The following is a 6,154-nucleotide window of genomic DNA, read 5'->3' on the forward strand; positions in this document are numbered from 1 at the left end:
AAATAAATAAAATTAGGAAATCAGAAGAAAATGAATACCGTTCATTATGAAGTTTTGTTATTGTTTTAAAATCTACATTTCCTCCACAATTTACTCCAGATCATCCCATTTACTAATTTTATCAAGTTTTCTAATTTTTCATGTTAAATAATTGTAAAGTTCAAAACTCTAACTAAGCATTACATTTTAAATTTTGAGTAGAAATTTGCTTAATTTTAATTCAATAATTTTATAATGCAAAAAATAACAATGATCCAAAAACTAGACATTATTATTATTATTATTTACATGCACACTGAAAAGTGGTGTAGAAACAATTTTCACTCAGAAATTGCTAGTAAATTTGACATAATTACAAAGAATTGGCAAGTATCACACTGAATTAAACATGAAATTTGGAAGTAGAAAAACTGAAATAGTATTTTCTTAACATAGTCTAACAATATTTGTTTTATTTACAATTTCAAAATGTGTGCTGCACCTTTAAAATGTTCTCTTAACTAGCATTTTCTAATGCACGCATGCAATGCAGAGCAACTATTACAGCTCGTGCCGTCATTCCCTGCTGTTACAGCACAATAGTTAATTCCTGTTTTCGTCCTGCCTTGTTTTCTGTGAAGGTGTGGGCCCCTTTGTGCCCGGGGTCACACCCTGCAGAAGAGACGTTTATTTCCACTGGGCTCTGCTTTATTCACCACAGGAGGCGTTGCTTTTGCTGACATAGGGATCTGGCACGCAGCGCACCGGGCCCCACGCAATGCTGTGTGCAGCAGGTAATGTGCAGAAGAACAACACTAAGATGTTAATTAGAGTTATGTGCAACATGGGGCCGCATGCAGTTACCCTATTGCTTGTCACAGTATTTGTGAGAGCTTTTGTGGCAAAATCTGGCAATATTCCCTGTAGACGAGTAGTGTAAGGCGACTGTATACATATTTTATTAGTGCTGTTTCCCCCTGTCAGGCAAATTATTTGTTCACCATGAAAATGTTCGACTGTCTGCTTCGGTTGATATTTTAAGAATAATGTTTTGATTAAATAATCATTGCAACTTTAGTAGTGAGTATTTTAATCAGTATATACCCTGTCACTTTTGTCTTATCTGTTGTTTTTGTGTTGCAATGTTTGCTGTGACGCTTATATTCACGTTTCATGGCTTAATGCACAATTCAGATCCATGCAAACGACAAATGCTGCATCCACTCGTCTGTGTACGGATTTTATTTGATGTAGACTTTGATGCAGATCAGTGGGTGTTTTACATGAGTAACACTGAAGCATGAGCTCAGGGGACATATATATATATATATATATATATATATGTGTGTGTGTGTGTGTAAAGGCTGTATATATAGACTAGTTTGGAATAATTACAATTTTTTTATGTTTTTAAAAGAAGTCTCTTATGCTCATCAAGGCTGCATTTATTTGATCATAAATGCAGTAAAAACAGTAATATTGTGAAATAATATTATTACAATTTAAAATAACTGTTTTCTATGTGAATATATTTTAAAATATAATTTATTCCTGTGATCAAAGCTGAATTTTCAGCATCATTACTCTAGTCTTCAGTGTCATATGATCCTTCAGAAATCATTCTAATATGCTAATTTGCTGCTCAAGAAACATTTCTGATTATTATAAATGTTTTTGATGCTTTTGTGGAAATGTCATACACTGCCATTCAAAAGTTGAAAAAGTAAAGAGTTTTAAAATAATAATAATTTTATTCAAAATCAAAAGTGACAGTACAGACATCCATAATGTTACAAAATATTTGTTTTAAAAAAAACTGTTCTTTTTAACTTTATCAAAAAATAATAATTTTCCACAAAAATATTAAGCTGCAACACTGACATTGATAATAAGAATCATTCTTAATATTTGAGTACCAATAATAATTGATAATAATTTAGCAGCAAATCAGCATATTAGAATGATTTCTGAAGGATCATGTGACACTGAAGACTGGAGTAATGATGCTGAAAATTCAACTTTACATCACAGGAATAAATTACATTTTACAATATATTCAAATGTAAAACGGTTATTTGAAATTGTAATAATATTTCACAATATTACTGTATTTTGTGTGTATTTTTGATCAAATATCAAAATGATAATAGTATATTTATAAGTTACAAATGCAGAATAACTTTTCTGTGCTATTTGAGAGCTTTATACAAACTCTGTTTCTATGTTTCCAAGAATGCAGTTACTCAAAATATTATGTAGGATGAACTTGTCTTATAGTCAGTATTAGATACAAAACCCCAAACCAAATAGTGATACTGCAATTAAGTTATTAATTTGATACTCGTATAATAAATTCAGTTGAATAGCTCTGCCTAAAATACTCCCTAACACTGGATCTTCTTTCTCCTGTTTCTTTATTTCAGGCATCTGTCTCTCCTCACTCCAGACAAAAGCAGCACATGGAAACTTCATATCAGTCATGTGACCTCTGCATGGGCGATGTTGTCATCACTGATAATTACCCCCTCCAGATTGTCAACTTGCATGAATTAGCAACTGGGCCAGACGAGCACGGTGAGACTGAAGGAATCCGACTTGTGTTTTTGGAGAGATGTAAAGTCGGCGTTCGCTGTGATTGCTCATCATCATCGGTGGATCCCTCTCAGAAACAAGGGAGATATATTGGCTCTTGCGGAAAAAAACAGCCGCTGGCCTCGGGAAAGGGATTTGGGTGTCTGGAGACAAGCAGGGCCATATGGAGCGGGCTAAGATAGCAAGGCACACATTCAGAATAATGGATGATGTGTCATGTTTCATGTTGCTAAGAAGCCATCAAGAGACCTGGTTGGGGGAAATCAAAAGATGTACGTACAGTAAAAGCGACTGTTGCAGCGTTTAAAGATTTTGCTGGTTCCATCAGCCCACGTTTGCTCTCTGTTGGCTGAACCCATTAATGGGATGAGGATTTTTAAGAAATGACATTGTTGTAATTTTTCAGTGAAAATGGGGCAAAAACGTATTCAATACACCGTTTTTTTTTGACAAAAAAAACAAAACACGCCCAGTTGTTGAATAGTGTATTTCCTAAAGTCTTAAAGGAATAGTTTGACTCAGAATTCACTCTCGCACACATATGATTATCATACTTACAACACTTACCTCAAAATATTATGCATTAAAAACATTTTTTTTTTTTGATGATAATCAGAAATGTTTATTGAGCAGCAAATCAGCATAGAATGATTTCTGAAGATCGTGTGACACTGAAGACTGGAGTAATGATGCTGAAAATTCAGCTTTGATCACAGCAATAAATTACATTTTACAATATATTCAATTAGAAGACATTTATTTTAAATTGTAATAATATTTTACAATATTACTATTGTGTGTGTGTGTGTGTGTGTTTTAAATCAAATAGAACCCCTTGGTGAGCAGAAGAGACTATCAAAACATAAAAAAAAAACTTAATTATTCAAAACTTTTCACTTTCTCCCGTTTTCTTTGTTCCACAGTAAAACAAACAAACAAACAAACAAACAAACAAACAAAAAAAACAACTGAAGAGTATGAAAGCCTGTTTCTGCCATGAATTAAAATAAATAAATAAATAAATTAGCCAATTGCGACTTTTTATCTCATAATTCAGACTTTCTCGCAATTCAAAAAAAAAAAAAAAAGTTAGAATTGAGACATATAAACTCAGAATTCTAACTTTTTCATCCAATTCGGAGTTTACATCTCACAATTATGTTGTATTATTTGTGCCATGCAATAAAAAAAAAATCAATAATAAAAAAGGTACTTGCTAATTTGTTTTATTTATTTATTTTTAATATTAGAACTGTGAGGGGAAAAAAATCTGAATTGTTAGATACAAACTAAAAATTAAATAGGGCTTCCATAACTATAGGCTGAATAAATATCATAATTCTATCATACTTTTTTTCTTGTCGAATAGTTTGTTGAAGTGAAGTGACATGTGGACATGTGGCCAAGTGTGGTGACCCATACTCGGAATTAGTGCTCTGCATTTATCCATCCAAAGTGCACACACACAGCAGTGAACACACACAGCAATGAACACACACCCGGAGCAGTGTTAATATCACAAATATTAATATCATTTAATTTTTTTGGCATACTATTCCTTTAAATAGCATCTTTAAATGTTCTCTTAACCCCTCACCATTCTGATTGTACCAAAAAAAAAAAAAGATCAGTGATTGGGAAATTTCATCTTGTAAACAAAAGGTGTAATCGCTCTTCCCCAGATGTTGCATTAACGTATTCGAAGCCAAACCACTGAGGGAGATACGGGACCGAGGTCACGACCCCGTGAAAATATACATCTGACGTCAGCCTGTCTGAGCCTGTCTTCCCTTCTGTCATCGAGCCATAAATATTACAATGCCTAAACATCACAATCTCAAAACACAGCGCAGAATTGATAGATGGAGGGTGAATGATAGATGGAAGACAGCTTTGTTTTCCACCTTTCTACACTCTGGATCAGGAGCATGGGGCGGCGGGCTATTTTTCTTTTTGCCAGGGGAGTTTTTCACTTTTTCTTTCTTTTTCTTTTTGCAAAAGCACGTCCACTAAGCGTGATCCCCCCGGTGCCTCTCACTCTCTTTTTCTGCCTCCTGCGCTCTACCTGCATGTGAATTGCGTCTGCATACCCCTAACCTCGCTTTTTCCTCCTGTGTCAGAGCCACCCTTTAGTGCTGTTGCCGATACCCATGAGTAAGCCCCATAAAAGCCACATCATCGCCGCAGCCGTTATTGTTTCTTGCGGATGATTGATTGATGGATGAGGGCTGACACTTCAATGAAGCCATTTCCACTGGCATCTCTATCCGATGATGTGCAGCGTATATTTTCTATCCACGCCTCATTGCTCGCCTGTGTCATTCCTGGAAGTTCATTTACACCATGTTCCCTGGAGGACCTTTTTCTGCCCATCTCCCTTTTCCTCTCTCTCTTTTCTACTGTTTTTCTCCTCCTGGTGTCATAAAATAATGCTATTTCTCGTAGGCTCTGTGGGAGCCGGGATAATTTGCACAGAGTGACAAAACAAAAGGCATGGAGAGGTTACTTACAGGAGGAACATGCCTGCATGATTAAGTTTAAATCTGCTTAAATATAATATTGTCATTCCTGCTGTGCAGGGTGTTTTTGGTTTCATTTTTTTTTTTCATTTATAAAGTGTTAAACTCACATTTTTGAAAGACAGAAATCATTTTTATCCCTCACAATATCACAATTATGTAATCACGAGGGTTCATTTTAAATAATTCTACTATTATTATAGATGTTGCTATATTTGTCATGTTTATTTTTAAAATGGAAAAACTGAGAGTTTATTGAGAAATATATTGTTTTAATTGGAAATAAAGTGTGTTTCATGTGTATCACAATGTTTTTTCATATGTTCACACATTTTATCCTGTCATTTTTGTGTAATTTCCCTTTAAAAAACAAAAGCCTGTTCATGACATCATCCTCCAGGAAGTAGCATCGTTTTGGAGGGAAAACAACAGCAGAAACAATAGGTAAGTATAAGCAATGGATTTGATTCATTGCGGTATTTTTCGTTTATGTAACTAAAAAATGTCCCATCCTTTTTGATAAAATTGCAGAACTTGTTATGATAATTAATACATTTCAAAATAGAGTTAAAAACTCGAAGTTAGCATATCCATGCAAGCTAATCTCATCCCCTCAATGAGAAAATGTTAACTTTAGGTGTTTATTTATATCCTGTGAGATTCCTTCTGGTTAATTTTCTTGCAAATGTGTAAATCATATACATATACACTTTGATAGAAATACTTCCTTAAATTACAACACAAGTTTATTCATTTTTTCTTTTAAGTGTACTGCATAACAGGAATGTCCCAGCAACTCTGTTAGCATTTAAGGTAATTACCCACTACGTTAGTCAACCAGAAACTAATGGTGTGGCTTCCTGTTTTTGTTTCCAGAATATCGTAGCAATAACGATTTTTCAGTTGGTGAGTTGAAGAAGAGAGAAAGATGGCTTTTCGAAGACAATTCTTCATTTTTATCTCATATGGAGAGCAGATGGCAGGCCTGCATCAGTGCAGGAGGCTTTCTGGGATGACAGCCATGAGATTCCCCCTCAGGTGCCATTGGAGCCCTCATGTGCCGG

Source organism: Sinocyclocheilus rhinocerous, unplaced genomic scaffold, assembly GCF_001515625.1.
Source record: "Sinocyclocheilus rhinocerous isolate Xijiao unplaced genomic scaffold, SAMN03320098_v1.1 scaffold758, whole genome shotgun sequence".
In the NCBI taxonomy this organism is placed as follows: domain Eukaryota; kingdom Metazoa; phylum Chordata; class Actinopteri; order Cypriniformes; family Cyprinidae; genus Sinocyclocheilus; species Sinocyclocheilus rhinocerous.